General features: G+C 42.0%; 1 protein-coding gene across 1 annotated transcript in view; it reads left to right on the top strand.

Moving 5' to 3' along the window:
- The first annotated feature begins 236 nt into the window (after window positions 1-236).
- LOC104676701 (cytochrome c oxidase assembly factor 1 homolog) overlaps window positions 237-17134 on the top strand; it is a 95015-nt gene continuing 78117 nt past the window's right edge. The window contains exon 1 of the mRNA XM_010381583.2: window positions 237-333. The gene's annotated coding sequence lies outside the window, so the exon portion shown is untranslated. The remainder of the gene's footprint in view (window positions 334-17134) is intronic.

Raw genomic sequence — 17134 nt, 5'->3', positions numbered from 1 at the left:
GAATGCATTTGCAATAACCGGACGCAGAAAAAAAAAAAGCGGGGACCAAGGGAGGCGAACCCCTTCCCAGCGCGAGTCCGAGCCTCTGAGAAGCAGAAGCCACACGTCCCGGCGACCTAAGTCCTAGATCAGCCGTCCCAAAGACCCGCGTTAGCATTTACAATCCGGGGTGAGCTGAAGCCTCCGGTTGCCCCGGTTCGACGCTCTAGCCCTGCGAGCTGCAGACGCCGGAAGTCTCGACTGCTCCCCGCTGGCGCGCAGGACCGCGGTCATTTACCCGTGCTCCCCCAACGCTTGAAAGAACTCCTCACGTGGTGCATCTGTTGCTCACAGGTTAGTCTCCCGGGGCAGTAAGAGTCTTCGTCTTCCCCCGCCAGCAAGAAGCGTTTGTTCCTGCAATCCGGGCCGCCGCCTTGGCGCGCGGGGTGCGCTGCTGCTTGGAGAGTTCCCTCACGGGTCACATTGCGGAGGTTCGCGCCGGCTCCGAGTCGCGACCTCCCTGCTCTGCTTCTTTGGCTCCTGGTAACCCGCGCTGTGTCGAGCTAACCTTGACTTTGTCCTGCAGTTTTTGCTGGGCATCCCCAACAGCACACTGTAAAGAGTTGGGGTTCTCTCGAAGAGTTGGGACTGGGTACTTTTGTTGGTAGTCCTAAATTTCAACACCTGAGGAGTACGCTGCCCAAATTATTGTAGGAAAGAATTATCTGGTTTAGTGGTTATAATGCTTTTTGTCCCCGCCGCATTTGAATGACAGAAAAACCCTCCCAACAGGAGCTGACTACAAAAGTGATTTTCTGTATAGGGGACATTGGATGTATTTATGTATGTATCAGTGCCTGTCAGTCTGTATGTGTGTTTGGGGTGGATGGTGTGTGATTTTTAAAAATATATGGAGATTATGATAATTTGATAACCTGTTTCTCCAGTCTTCCCCTAATTCCTCCCCATTTTCCCCCGGGGGATATTGCTCTATTTCTAAGGTGGCTCACTTTTGGATAGAAGTAGCAACTTTTCGCTTACACTTGCACGTTTAAAACATATCTGATTGTGTTATTTCTGTCCTCCGAATCTTCCTGGACTTCCCGTTGCCTTCAGGGTAATACACATTTCTTAGCCTAACTTCAGGGGCCTTCAGGGTCTTGATTCTGCTGAATTTTTCAGTCTTTGCTACTTTCATGGAAAACACACCTGCAGGTACACTCATATTATGCTCCCACCATGCCAGTTTACAGTAATTTAATAACTTTAGATATGGCAAAGTTTTACATGGTTTACCCAAGTTTTTATTTTTGTTTTAACATTTAGCCAAAATTGATTGAATTCATAATATTGCTAGGCACTGTTTTAAAAAACGGGATAAAATGAAAACAAAACAGTCTTCAGTCCTTTAAAAAACTAAAACAACTTTCTGACACATAGTTCACCCACCATAGAATTCACCATTTAAAATGTAGTGGTGGCTCACGCCTGTAATCCCAGCACTTTGAGAGGCTGAGGTGGGCGGATCACGAGGTCAGGAGATCGAGACCATTCTGGCTAACACGGTGAAACCCCGTCTCCACTAAAAATACAAAAAATTAGCCGGGCGTGGTGGCGGGCGCCTGTAGTTCCAGCTACTCAGGAGGCTGAGGCAGGAGGATGGTGTGAACCCGGGAGGTGGAGCTTGCGGTGAGCGGAGATCGCACCACTGCACTCCAGCCTGGGCGACAGAGCTAGACTCCGTCTCAAAAAAAAAAAAAACAACAAAAAAACCAAACCTAAAGTTAATTAGTACATTCGCAAGGTTGTACAACCATCATCAGAAAATATGCTGTAATCTTCTTCAACTTCATTAGTTGGTTTAATTTTCTATTTCAGACAGACTCCAGTAAATTATTCTTGTATTCTTTTGTTCATGTTTGATATGCTGCATTCAGTTTGTGAGAACCATATTGGAACAATTTTCAAACATTTTCATCACTCCAGAAAGAAACCCTGTACTTATTCAGCAGGCTCAGGCTCACCTGACTTCCCCATCCCCACTCCCCATTCTAAGCCCTAAGCAACTGTGAATTGACTGACTGTATATTTGACTATTCTGGATTACTCATGTGAGTGAAATCATACAGCATGTGGTCTTTTTCAGCTGGCTTCTTTTACTTAACATTCATGTTCGTCTGTGTTGTATTTAATAGCATGTGTCAGTACTTCTTTAATTGCTGGTTAATCTTTTATTTTATGGGTATTACCACGATTTATTTTCCATTAGTTAGTGGACGTTTGGATTGTTTCCACCTTTTGGCTATTATGTATAATGCTGCTGTGAACATTCACCTACAGGTTTTTGTGTGGACATATCATGTTTTCATTTCTCTTGCATGTGTGCCTAGGAGTGAAATGGCTGGGTCATATGGTATCTCTGTTTAACATTTTAAGAAACGGTCAGACTGTTTTCCAAAGCATCAGTGTGCATCTTTTTAACATTCTCACCAGTAGTGTATTAGGGTTTTGATTTCTCACTCCTTGCCAACACTTGTCATTATCTGTCTTTCTGATTCTGGCCATTCTAGTGGGTGTGAAGTGTGTGTCATTGTGTTTTCATTTTTTTTTTCGTTGACATGTAATAATTGTACATATTTAGGGACTACAGAATGATATTTTGATAAATGTATACAATGTGTAATGATCAAATCAGGTAATTAGCATGTCCATCACCTCAAACATTCATATTTTCTTTGTGTTGCGACCATTAAAAATCTCCTAACTTTTTGAAAATATTGTGGTTTCAAATCGCATTTCCCTGATGGCTAATGATGTTGAGCATCTTTTCAAGTGCTTATTGCCCATTTGTGTATCTTCTTTGGAGAAATGTCTGCTCAGATCCTTTGCCCATTTTTAAATTGGGTTCTTTTTTGTAATTGAATTGCAAGAGTTCTTTATATATTCTAGATACAAGTCATTTATCAGATATGTGACAGTCTTTTAGATTATGCTACCGTTGTTTTAAATGAAAAGCACATGAGATTAACTTTTAGTAGCCCTGGAGACCTCCTTGTGGGTGTGTGACTCTAGTTTAGAGAGTGATGGTTTTCCGACAGCTACGTGGGAGGCCAGGCCCAGGAAAAATGCTGTGAAAGAACCTGTGAGGAGCGTTTTAAGACTCGAAAAATGAAGCAAGGGGAAACTTTGTAATTTGCCATTCCGTATTGAGTTTTGTCTTTCTTTATTGATTTTTAGGAGTTTCTTTGTGCAGGAATATTAAGCCATTGACTGTTAGGTGTGTGGCAGATATCTTCAATCTATTTAGTTAACTTTGTTTTATCTATACTGTTGTTTTACATTTTTGTGTAGTCAGGACTTTTCCTCTAAAAGCCTTCTGGCCAGTAGTTTAGGATGTTGTTCTTTAATTACAGGAGTTAGAGAAACTGACATAGTACTTCCCAGTTAGTGTGACATCTGAGTCCCTGGTGTTATGTTTAGCCTAATAGTGTTCATTGTTTCAGACATTGGTGCCTCCCTGTCTCTCTGCCTCGAAAAATATGCCATGATCTGCTTCAACTTTGTTCATTTAACTCTCTACTTTAAACAGACTCCAAGAAGTTATTCTTTTATTCTCTTGTTCATGTTTCATATACTGCATTAGATTTGTGAGAGCCGTATTGGACAGTTGGTCACCAAATATTAGGTACTTTTTTCATACTAGCAGGTATTTATTTGAAGATTTAATGTATGCAGAGGTTGAGTGTAACTATTGTGTTCTGTATTGTTTGGGGCGTGTTGGAAAAAGTAGTTTTATAAAATCCTGTTAACATTGTAATTTTTAAAAAATTTTATTGGTTAAAAGGCAGTAGTAGTAGTTATATATATATGTGTGTGTGTGTGTGTGTATATTTTTTTTTGAGACGGAGTTTCGCTCGTTACCCAGACTGGAGTGCAATGGTGTGATCTCAGCTTACTGCAACCTCTGCCTCCTGGGTTCAAGTGATTCTCCTGCCCCAGCCTCCTGAGTAGCTGGGATTACAGGAGGCTGCCACCACTCCCAGCTAATTTTTGTGTTTTTAGTAGAGACGGGGTTTCACCTTGTTGACTAGGTTGGTCTGGAACTCCTGACCTCACTGCCTTAGCCTCCCAAAGTGTTGGGATTATAGGCGTGAGCCATTGCACCCAGCCAGTAGTAAAAGTATTTTTAGAAACTGAGCATTTTGACAATCTAAGGAAAGTGATGTACAATAGCTTCCAGAAAAAATTACGTCTCTCTGTTTACATATAATGGCCAAAATTTCATTCTTTCCCCATGGCTTGATTCCAGTTAGAACTCTGTGCTTCTTGTTTCAGCGTTTTGTCTTTTCTTTTTTAAAATTGTGATAGAATATACGTAACATAAAATTGACCATTTTAACTATTTGTAAAGGTACAGTTCAGTGCCATTAAGTACTTTCTCATTGTTGTGTAACCATAACCACCATCTATCTCCAGAATACTTTTTTCTTTGTTGCCCTGGCTGGAGTGCAATGACGTGATCTCGGCTCACCGCAACCTCCACCTCCCGGGTTCAAGTGATTCTTCTGCCTCAGCCTCCCGAATAGCTGGGATTACAGGCATGCACCACCATGCCCAGCTAATTTTGTATTTTTAGTACAGACGGGGTTTCTCCATGCTGGTCATGCTGGTCTTGAACTCCTGACCTCAGGTGATCTGCCCACCTCAGCCTCCCAAAGTGCTGGGATTACATGCATGAACCACTGTACCCGACCCAGAACACGTTTATCTCCACACGCTGCACCCATTAAATGATAAATCTCTGTTCCTCCCTCTCTCCAGCCCCTGGCAACTACCATTATATTTTCTGTCTCTATGAATATGACTCTTCTAGGGTCCTCATAAAAGTGGAATCATAAAATATTTGTCCTTTTGTGTCTGGTTTATTTTACGTAGCATGTCTTCAAGGTTAATTCATGTTGTGGCATGTGTTAGAATTTTCTTCTTTTTAAAGACTGAATAATATTACATTGTATTCCATAGAACACATTTTGTTTATCCATTCATTAGTCGATAGATATTTGGGTTGTTGCCACCTTTTGGCTATTGTGAATAGTGCTGCTATGAACATTGGTATACAAATGTCAAGAGTTCCTGCTTTCAATTCTTTTTTTTTTTTTTTCTTTGAGATGGAGTCTTGCTCTGTCTCCCAGGCTGGAGTACAGTGGTGTGATCTTGGCTCACTGCAACCTCCGCCTCATGGTTCAAGTGATTCTCCTGCGTCAGCCTCTTGAGTAGCTGGGGCTACAGGCATGCACCATCATGCCGGCTAATTTTTATATTTTTAGTAGAGACAGGGTTTTGCTGTGTTGGTCAGGTTGGTCTTGAACTCCTGACCTCAAGGGATCCGCCCGCCTCAGCGTCCCAAAGTGCTGGGATAACAGGTGTGAACCACCATGCCTGGCTGTGCTTTCAGTTCTTTTAGGTATACGTACCCAGAAGTGGAATTGCTGGATTGTAGGGTAATTCTTTTGATTTTTGAGGAACTGCCCGTATGCTTTAGTGTTTTTGTTATTTACATAAAAGATGAGATTTAAAAGAATTGTGTAATTTAGCCATGGATTGTCACATTTACCTTTCCAAAGGGCCATTTCCTACTTGAAGGGGTGTAGGTGTTTTTGTATTAGGACTTGGAGATCTTTGAGTTTTAAAATTATTGCAGTTCAGACTAAATAAAAGGTTTATCTTGGATAGTTTTCCAAATCCTAAACATCTCTATGATCCAAGATTTTTGTTGTTGTTGTTGTTTTTTGAGACAGGGTCTCACCTTGTCACCCAGGCCGGAATGCGGTGCCATAACATAGCTCACTGCAGCCTTGACCTCACGGGCTCAAGTAATCCTCCTGCTTCAGCCCCTCCAGCAGTTGGGGCTACAGGCACATGCCACCATGCCCGGCTAATTTTTGTATTTTTTGTAGAGATGGGATTTTTGCCATGTTGCCCAGGCTAGGCTCAAACTCCTGAGCTCAAGCAGTCAACCTGCTTCAGCCTCCCAAAGTGCTGGGGTTACAGGTGTGAGCCACCTCGCCTAGCCTTTTTTTTTTTTTTTTTTTTTTTATGCTTTCTGTATTTTTAGTCTTTTTGGGGAAATTACCCATCATGACAGACTCTAAAAGGGAGGTGAGTTTGCAAACTTGTATAGTTCCAAAAGTCTGTGAATTGTTCTGGTATCATACTACTGCTCCATTTGGATGCTTTGGCAATTACCCTGGTGTGCTGTGACTATTGCTGCTTCTGACAGGCAAGTTTACCTTCCTCAGTGCAAAGATAACCATGTCATTAGTTAGTTGAAGATTAGGAGATGACCAGCATTATTCTCTTTTACGACTGTATCATTCTTTTTTCAACTATTCTCCTGTTGTTGGAACTGCAAATTATTGTGGGTACTGCAGTCCCTTTGAATAGCTGTGACCTCCCAGGGATCACTGGGAAAATGTAGAAAAACAGACAACAGTATGGCTCAACCAAAACTTAGAAAACTAAGATTGCGTGTGGCTGCCGGATCCTGGGAACAGGATGGCTTAAGGGCAGCCCTAAGGGATAAAGGGTAGAGGATTTTTATGTGTTACACCTTCTCTACCAACCTCTCCCTCCCATTGCAACATCTTTCATAAGGTCTCAGTTTAATATTCCATCATTGCTGTTACAACCGATATCATTTTATTAACAGTAAGTGTATTATCGGGAGAGATGGGAGGAACTGGTGTGTTAATGTGACTTTTGCTCTTAGTTTGGGTCTCTTTGTCATTTGGACTCTGATCTGGTGATCTGTTATCTTGTGGGCTCTTGGTGCCTTAAGACATTTGGCATTTGCAAATGCACTGGAAAGGTCCCTAGATGGATTTAGATGTTCCAGATATCATGGAACTTTGATGTCACTTACATTCATAAGTGATCTAGCCAATACCAAGATTACTTAGATGCTAAGCACTCAACTTTCCCTGTTTATGCACCAGCTTTTTGAGGGAGATGAAACATAATCACATGAAGAATGTACTAGATGGGCGTGGTGGCTCATGCCTGTAATCTCAGCACTTTGGGAGGCCAAGGCAGTCGGATCACTTGAGGTCAGGAGTTCAGACCAGCCTGGCCAACATGGTGAAACCCTGTCTCTACCAAAAATATAAAAATTAGCTGGGCCTGGTGGCAAGTGTCTATAGTCCTAGCTACTCGCAGGCTGAGGCACCAGGCAAAAGAATCGCTTGAACCTGAGAGGCAGAGGTTGCAGGGAGCTGAGATTGTGCCATCACACTCTAGCCTGGGTGACAGAACAAGACTCTCGTTTTGTTGTAGGGAAAAGCATTTCCTAGCCAGGTGTGATGGCTCATGCCTGTAATCCCAGCACTTTGGGAGGCCAGGGTGGGCAGATCACTTGAGTCCAGCAGCTTGAGACCAGCTTGGGCAAAATGGCGAAACCCCATCTCTCTACTAAAAATACAGAAGAACTAGCCGGGCATGGTGGTGCACACCTTTGGTCCCAGCTACTCAGGAGGCTGAGGTGGGAAGATCACCTGAGTCTGGGAGGTCGAGGCTGCAGTGAGTTGCAGTGGTACCACTGCACTCCAGCCTGAGTGACAGAGTCAGACCCTGTCTCAAAAACAAAACAAAACAAAACAAAAACAAACAAATAAATAAAAGTTACCAGAATCAAAGGTGAATATTCCTAACTTTTGGTTATAGGTTGTTCCTTTCGTTGAAATGTTATATGCTAGGGGCAAAGATTGACTTCTGATGTGCAGTGGTAGCCTTTAGAAACACTTCTATTCTACATCCATATTTAAGTATGTCATCATGCGGTATTACATTAGAATTTTTCTAATGTTTTTTGAGCCTCAAGCCTTTGAGCTATAAGTAGCAAAACTTTGAAATTTATGTGAATACTTTCACATTATAACTTATGATTTTTCCCATGGTACTGAGTATTTGTATTGTCTTACCTGTTTTTTTTTTTTTAATTACCATACAGCAAAATAAACTTTTTATATTATAAATTTTAACCCATGTACTGATTTGTATAACCACCACCATAGTCAAGATGCAGAATAGTTGCCTCACCTCAAAAACTCCCTAGTGCTATCTCTGCATGGTTAAACCTTCCCCTCATCCAAGTTACCAAAACCAACAAGTAAATACCATTTTGTGTTTTTATTGTGGGAAGCAGTTACGTTGCGTCCTTGCTTTTCCTCTTTATTAGGGATTTAATCTAAGCATAATGGGCTAGAAAGGAGAAAGTCAACATAGGCTCTTCATTTTTTTTCAGAAATTCATAAACTTTTTCATGCATTTAGTGTTTAGGAATAAAAACATTTGGCTAGCAATGTCTTCCAACAGGTGGCAGTGTTGTGCTATATAATAGGACTTACTACTAAAGATTGTGCCTTTTTGTCAGCTGGACAATAATTGCTGTACATTTTTATGTCAGAAAATCAAGATGGTTAATTAAGAACTGACGTTTAACTATTGAAATTATTTTTTAAAGTCTATTTCAAAATTCATCTTATCCTTATAATGTTACTAGTAAAGCAGTCTATGGATAAAAGTATTCCTTAATACATTTGTATTTGTTTTCAGAGTTTGCAGAATTATGAATTAACTCTTTCCTTAAGGTTAACCTTTGTGGCAGGAATAACTCTAGTGTTGTGGATGAATCTGTGAGTCATAGAGTCTTATCAGTGCGACTTCAGATGTTTTATGTTTCAGCCTTCTCTATTACGTGTAGGAATCCCTTTATAACATCTCTGGTAGTTGGTGGCATTGATCAGTAAATGGAGCAGACATGGAAGAAAGATACAGGTTCTAATTGCCAGCTTCCTGATTGTGAAGCCTTAATGGAGATGTTCAGTGAGAAATGATGAAGTGGAAGCTTGTGAGACATTTGCACTTGGGTGACTCAGGTTTTCAAAGCTAACCCAACCAAAAAATGGATTCTCTTTTTCTTTATACTTCCAGCAACTTAATGTCTGGCAGTATATACTTCCCTAGGGACTGGGGCTGCCATTCATCCAGATGCTCCTGAGTAATATTCAGGGTCACTTTAAGACCCCTCAGTGTTCTCTAAATTCTACCTCCTAAATATTTTCAAATATGGCCACTTCGTCTCTACCTCTCTCATTGAAAAGAACAATGATTTTTCACCTAGATATACTGCTTCCTAATTGATTTGCCAGGATATATTATTACCCCCATTTTTCACACAACAGCCATTTTTAAAAAATGTAAAATCTGATCTTGTCACTCCCTATGTTTTTATTCCTAAACAAGTTTGTGAGAAAGTTTGTAAGTTTCTGAAAAAAAAAAAAAGAAAAAGAAAAAGAAAAGGAACTGTGTTGATTTTATCCTTTTTAGTCCGTCATACTTAGATAAAACCCTTAATAAAGAGGAAGGGCAGGGATGCAACGTTACTGCTTCCCACAATCAAAACACACAAATATATTGAGCATTGAAACTCTTTTTTTCCTTTTTTTTGACAGAGTTTCATTTTGTTGCCCCGGCTGGAGTGCAGTGGTGCGATCTTGGCTCACTGCAATCTTGCCTCCTGATTTCAAGCAATTCTCCTGCCTCAGCCTCCCGAGTAGCTGGGATTACAGGTGCCTGCCACCATGCCTGGCTAATTTTTATATTTTTAGTAGAGATGGAGTTTCACCATATTGGCCAGGCTGGTCTTGAACTCCTGACCTCAAATGACCCACCCACCTTGGCCTCCCAAAGTGCTGGGATTACAGGTGCGAGCCACCACGCCCAGCCTTTTACTTTTTATTGTACTTAGAATAAACCCCGAATATTTAACTTGACCCACAACATTCCTCCCTCCTCCCTGTTCTGTGATCGGGCCTCTCTTCTTTCGTAGCCTCATCTCATGCTAGTTTCCCCTTGTTCACTGTGCTGCAGCTTCTGTGGTGTTCTCTTTGCTCCTTGAGTGGAGGAGGTGGGGAGAATAGATGCAAGGAAACCTGTTTGTAAGCGAACATACATTTCGGGTAATGAAAAAAATGCTTAATAGTATATTGAAATTTGTGGGTCAGGGGACATTTTCATAGTATTCAGGAAGCCATCCATCCCTTTGTCACTTTTCAACTCCTCAGATTGAATCTAGGGATAAATGCACATTTGAGTACAGATTCTGTGTGTGGGGAAAGTTATGTTCTAATAGAAAAGGAAATTTAGAACTCGACAGTGATTACCTGTAATACTGTTAGCTGTGGATAATCCTTTATATTTGGTAGCTCTCGCTTAGTTTGACTTTATTTTTGTAATTTCATTCTTCTAGCATTTCATTATTTATTAACTTTGTTTTTTCTGTGTGACAGCCTTGCCTCACCAGCCAGTTGGACTATACAGCCATCTGGGGCTTAGATGCTATTCGTGGCATCCCTAATAAGTGATAGTTGTGCAGTCTGTGCTTGAGTTTCTTGTTTCACAAAGCAGTTCATTCCTGCTGGAGTTAGTTTTATTTATTAAGAAGCTCTTCTTGGCCAGGTGCGGTGTCTCACGCCTGTAATCCCAGCACTTTGGGAGGCTGAGCTGGGCAGATCACTTGAGGTCAGGAGTTCGAGACCAGCCTGGCCAACATGGTGAAACCCTATCTCTACTAAAAATACAAAAATTAGCTGGGTGTGGTGGCGCATGTAATCCCAGCTACTTGCGAGGCTGAGGCAGGAGAATTGCTTGAACCTGGGAGGTGGAACCTGCAGTGAGCTGAGATCGTGCCACTGCACTCCAGCCTGGGCGAAGAGTGAGACTCCATCTCAAAAAAAAAAAAAACAAAAAGCAAAAAAAAAAAAAAAAAAAAACGTAGATTCCTGGTAGATTGAATCTGTACTTCTAATCTTGCTCCCTGTTGAAACTCCATTAAAACTGCAGTAAAAACCCAATGGACATGGAAAACAGACAACATCAACACAGTGTAGATTTCTGAAAAGCCTAAGAATGAGCTGAAATTACCTGACACCCAAGACTTACGAATCCTGAGTCGCCAGAGGGAAAAACTATGAACCAATCAGATTTATCCTCTAAATCCTCCTAAAGCTCAAGAAGTAACAAAGCCAGGTGTCTCTGAAAATTGGGGTGCAAAAGACATGAAATAAGAAAGATTGGATAAATGTTGCTAAGAAACAACTCTCCCAATGCATGCTATTCACTTTGGGACAGATTCTGGAGGTTCAGAGCAGGTGATCTCTGGATAAAGTTGTGTTTCCATATGGGAAGTCACTCCCAGAATTTCTCAGGAAATTTGTATGTTATTTTAAATCCCAAACTCTGAGGAAAGTTACTGGTAATTCCAAGTTGGGAAAACAGAATCATTTTCATGAGAATTGAAGATCAGTAGTCAATACTATTAGATATGATTGGCTCTTAGAGCTCCACTAATGTCAAGTGGAAATTAAGAGCAGGACATGCCGACACCGACTAAAACCTTAAGGTGTACATCTCTGGGAGCTGAGACAACAGCATCTAGGAGATAAGCTTGTGATCTAAACAACCAGTCTCATAGCTGTTACCATCTTATAAATAAATGTGTTTTTATACTCATCTGCTGCTAACAGTTATTCTTACAAATAAATAATAATACATTTGTATCCATAGTCCACTTCATATAAATCCTATTAGTGGTGTTTCAATAAATAAAAAATCTGAAAGCAAAATAAGTCCTAAAGTTGACAATACAATATATTATTCTGTATGGTAGTATATTGGTCCGTTTTCACACTGCTGATAAAGACATACCTGGGATTGGGCACTTTACAAAAGAAAGAGGTTTAACTGGACTTACTGTTTCATGTGGCTGGGGAAGCCTCATAGTCATGGTGGAAGGCAAGGAGGAGCAAGTCCTATGGTGGTGGCAGGCAAAGAGAGAATGAGAAAGATGCAAAGTGGAAACCCTTGATAAAACCATCAGATCTTATGAGACTTGTTCACTACCACAAGAAAAGTATGGGGGAAGCCGCCCCCATGATTCAATTATCTCCCATTGGGTCCCTCCCACAACACATGAGAATCATAGGAGTACAATTCAAGATGAGATTTGAGTAGGGACACAGAGCCAAACCATATTGTTCCTCCCCTGGCCCCTGCAAAATCTCATATCCTCACATTTCAAAACCAATCATGCCTTCCCAACAGTCCCCCAAAATCTTAACTCATTTCAGCATTAACCCAGAAGTCCACCGTCCAACGTCTGAGAGAAGGCAAGTCCCTTCTGCCTATAAGCCTGTAAAAATCAAACACAACCTATTTACTTTCTAGATACGATGGGGTTACAGGTATTGGGTAAATACAGTTCCTAATGGGAGAAATTGGCCAAAACAAAGGGGTTTCAGGGCCCATGCAAGACTGAAATCCAGCGGGGCAGTCAAATTTAAAGCTCCAAAATGATCTCCTTTGACTCCAGGTCTCACATCTGGGTCATGCTGATGGAGCTGCCTATGGTCTTGGGCAGCTCCACCCCTGTGGCTTTGCAGGGCACAGCCTCTCTCCAGGCTGCTTTCACAGGCTGGGGTTGAGTGTCTGTGACTTTTCCAGGTGCATGGTGCAAGCTGTCAGTGGATCTGCCATTCTGGGCCCTCTTCTCACAGCTTCACTAGGCAGTGTCCCAGTAGGGACTCAGTATGGGGGGGTCCAACCCCACATTTCCCTTCCGACTGCTCTAGCAGAGGTTCTCCATGAGGGCCCTGCCCCTGCGGCAAGCTTTTGCCTGGGCGTCCAGACATTTCCATACATCTTCTGAAATCTAGGCGGAGGTTCCCATACCTCAGTTCTTAGCTTGTGTGTGCCTGTAGACTCACCACCATGTGGGAGCTGCCAAGGTTGGGGCTTCCATTCTCTGAAGCCACAGCCCAAGCTCTACATTGGCTCCTTTCAGCCACAGCTGGAGTGGTGGGGACACAGGGCACCAAGTTCCTAGGCTGCGTACAGCATGGGGACCTTGGGCCTGGACCACAAAATCATTTTTTCCTCCTGGGCCTCTGGTCCTGTGATGGGAGGGGTTGCCATGAAAGTCTCTGATATGGCCTGGATACATTTTCCCCATGGTCTTGGTGATTAACATTGGGCTCCTTGCTACTTTTGCAAATTTCTGTAGCCGGCTTGAATTTCTCCTCATAAAATGGGCTTTTCTTTCCTATCACATTGTCAGGCTGCAAATTTTCTGAACTTTTATGCCCTGTTTCCCTGTTAAAATGGAATGCTTTTAACAGCACTCAAGTTACCTTTTGAATGCTTAGAAATTTCTTCAGCCAGATACCCTAAAAATTATTTCTCTCAAGTTCCAAGTTCCACAAATCTCTAGGATGGGGCAAAATGCTGCCAGTGTCTTGCTAAAACATAACGAGTCACCTTTGCTCCAGTTCCCAACAAGTTCCTCATCTCCATCTGAGACCACCTCAGCTTGGAACCTTGCTGTTCATATCACTATTAGCATTTTTGTCAAATCTGTTCAACAAGTCTCTAGGAAGTTCCAAACCTTCCCACATTTTCCTGTCTTCTTTTGAGCCCTCCAAACTGTTCCAGCCTCTGCTTGTTACCCGCTTCCAAAGTCACTTCCACATTTTTGGGTATCTTTTCAACACCCCACCCCTGGTACCAATTTACTTTATTAGTCCGTTTTCATGTGTTGATAAAGATATACCCGAGACTGGGCAATTTACAAAAGAAAGAGGTTTAATTGGACTTACAGTCCCATGTGGCTGGGGAAGCCTCACAATCATGGTGGAAGGCAAGGAGGAGCAAGTCCCATCTTACACGAATGGCAGCAGGCAAAGAGAGAATGAGGAGGATGCAAAAGTGGAAATCCCTGATAAAACCATCAGATCTCATGAGACTATTCACTACCATGGGAACAGTATGGGGAAAACTGCCCCCATGATTCAATTATCTCCCACTGGGTCCCTCCCACAACACGTGGGAATTATGGGAGTACAATTCATGATGAGATTTGGGTGGGGACACAGAGCCAAATCGTATCAGGTAGTAGTATTCTTGCTATGTTGTGTATTTAAATGCTACCCAATAATGTTTGTTGGTGTTTTTGAGTTTAAATATTCACTATAGACTGTCATCCTTTGTAAATACTTTAGGAGAGGAATTGCAAGAGAAACAGATATGAGTGTTTTTGTGGGATACTTCAACATGAAATGAGAACTTGATCTAAAATTAGTGAAAGCAATATTCAAAGGCAAAACAGAAATGAGAGGAGGCGGACAAAATAGTTAACATTAAGAAGGTAAACAAGCTTACATGAAGCAACATACTCTTTATTTATTTATTTATTTATTTATTTATTTATTTGAGATGGAGTCTTGCTCTGTGGCCCAGGCTGGAGTGCAGTGGCACGATCTCCGCTCACTGCAAGCTCTGCCTCCCAGGTTCACGCCATTCTCCTGCCTCAGCCTCCCAAGTAGCTGGGACTACAGGCACCTGCCACCACACCCAGCTAATTTTTTGTATTTTTGGTAGAGACGGGGTTTCACCAAGCAACATTCTCTTAACATTCAATTTAAAGATGTGTTTTGATGCACTCAGATTAATTTGATCAATGTCAATGTTAAATAGATGAATTTTTTCCTGTATCAGGCATATTATGAAAGAAAGATCAAGACTATTGGAAAAGGCAAGTAATACTTGGTGTGTTTCAAGCTTTTATATTAAGAATAACTTCTAAATATAGTATTTCAGTTTTTAGAATGATTTTTATTTGGCATTTATTTTTGTATTAAATGTTTCTTTTTTTTTTTTTTGAGACAAGAGACTTGCTCTGTTTCCCAGGCTGGAGTGCAGTGGTGCAATCTTGGCTCACTGCAACTGCTACCTCCCGGGCTCAAGTGATTCTTGTGTCTCAGCCCCCTGAGTAGCTGGGATTATAGGTGTGCACCACCATGTCCAGCTAAATTTTTTGTCGTTTTAGTAGAGACGTGATTTCACCATGTTGGCCAGGCTGGTCTCGAACTCCTGACTTCAAGTGATCCATCCTCGTTGGTCTCCCAAAGTGCTGGGATTACAGATGTGAGCCACTGCGCCCAGCCTATTGTTTCTTTTTTAATTTCTTCTAGTATCCCGTGTCTGTGTCAGATACAAATCATTTTTATACATTTTCTCAATATATATATATTTTAGTTTGTTTGAGACAGAGTTTTGCTCTTGTAGCCCAGGTTGGAGTGCAATGGCACTGGCTCAGCTCACTGCAACCTCCACTTCCTGGGTTCAAGCGATTCTTCTGCCTCAGCCTCCCAAGTAGCTGCGATTACAGGCTTGCACCACCATGCCTGGCTAATTTTTGTATTTTTTGGTAGAGATGGGGTTTCACCATGTTGGCCAGGCTAGCCTCGAACTTCTGACCTCAGGCAGTTCACCCTTCTCGGCCTCCCAAAGTGCTGGGATTACAGGCGTGAGCCACCATGCCTGGCTTCAATATATAATCTTTTTTTTTTTTTTTTTGAGACGGAGTCTCGCTCTGTCACCCAAGCTGGAGTGCACTGGCCAGATCTCAGCTACTGCAAGCTCCGCCTCCCGGGTTCATGCCATTCTCCTGCCTCAGCCTCCCGAGTAGCTGGGACTACAGGCGCCCGCCACCTCGCCCGGCTAGTTTTTTTTTTTTTTTTGTATTTTTTAGTAGAGACGGGGTTTCACCGTGTGAGCCAGGATGGTCTCGATCTCCTGACCTTGTGATCCGCCCGCCTCGGCCTCCCAAAGTGCTGGGATTACAGGCTTGAGCCACCGCGCCCGGCCCAATATATAATCTTTATAGGGTATTGGTTCATACTAGTAATAAGCCATAGGTTTATTATTATATCCTTATTTTTTAAGCAGAAAATCTTTCAAAGTTTTAGTATAACTGTATTACAGAAAGATGATTCACTATTTATTTTTATTTTTTATTTTTTTAGAGGCATGGTTTTGCTCTATCACCCAGGCTAGAGTGCAGTGGCGTGATCCTACCTCGTTGCAACCTAGAAGTCCCGGACTCAAGTGATCCTCCCTCCTGAGTAGCTGGGACTATTGGTGCATATCACCATGCCTGGCTAATTTTTTTTCCTGCCATCTGTATTTTAATATATATATTTTTAAACAGAGTGCAGTCGTGTGATCTCGGCTCACTGCAACCTTTGTCTCTTTGGTTCAAGGAATTCTCCTGCCTCAGCCTCCTGAGTAGCTGAGATTACAGGTGTGTATAGGTATAGCTACCATGCCTGGCTAATTTTTGTATTTTTAGTAGAAACAGGCTTTCACCATGTTGGTCAGGCTAGGCTCGAACTCCTGACCTCAAATGATCTGCCCACTTTGGCCTCCCAAAGTGCTGAAATTATAGGCCTGAACCAGTGCACCCAGCCCCAGACCCCCAGTCTTTAATCATAAGCAAATACTCAAGGATTACCAGTTATTTGAGGAAAACATCCAACATCGAAGGTGGATGGTGAGAATTAAGCAAAACAGAAAAGTAACTTGGAAGAAATACAGACTTTGCAGGGAAAAAAAGCAATTACCAACAACCTCCTACCCCAATTGCGGAAATATTCAGAGAGATGAGATGAAGATTAATAAAAACAGGATGCTGTATAAAAGACTAGCCATAAAACTTACCAGAGACTTGGGCAGGGAGAAGGGAAGGTAGGTAGGGAGGGGTCATTCAAATGAGTACAAAGTTACAGTTAGGAGGAATAAGTTCTGGTATTCTATTCCACAGAAGGGTGATTATGGTTAATAGTAAGGTATTATAGCAAAATAGCTAGAAGAGAGGCTTTTGAGCGTTCTTACCAGAAGGAAATGATAAGTGCGTGAGATGATGGACATGCTAAATACTCTGATTTGATCATTATGTAACATGTATATGTATTGAGGCTGGGCATGGTCGCTCATGCCTGTAACCCCAGCACTTTGGGAGGCCAAGGTGAGCAGATTACTTGAGGTCAGGAGTTCGAGACCAGCCTGGGCAACTTGGCAAAACCTTGTTTCTACTAAAAATACAAAAATTAGCCAGGCATGGTGGTATATCCTGTAATCCTAGCTACTTGGGAGGTTGAGGCAGGAGAATTGATTTAGCCAGGAGGCAAAGTTTGCAGTGAGCTGAGATCATGCCACTGCACTCCAGCTTGGGTGACAGAATGAGACTCTGTCTCAAATAACA

The sequence above is a fragment of the Rhinopithecus roxellana genome, chromosome 6 (assembly GCF_007565055.1).
Source record: "Rhinopithecus roxellana isolate Shanxi Qingling chromosome 6, ASM756505v1, whole genome shotgun sequence".
In the NCBI taxonomy this organism is placed as follows: Eukaryota; Metazoa; Chordata; class Mammalia; order Primates; family Cercopithecidae; genus Rhinopithecus; species Rhinopithecus roxellana.
This window is presented reverse-complemented; position numbering and strand designations above follow the sequence as displayed.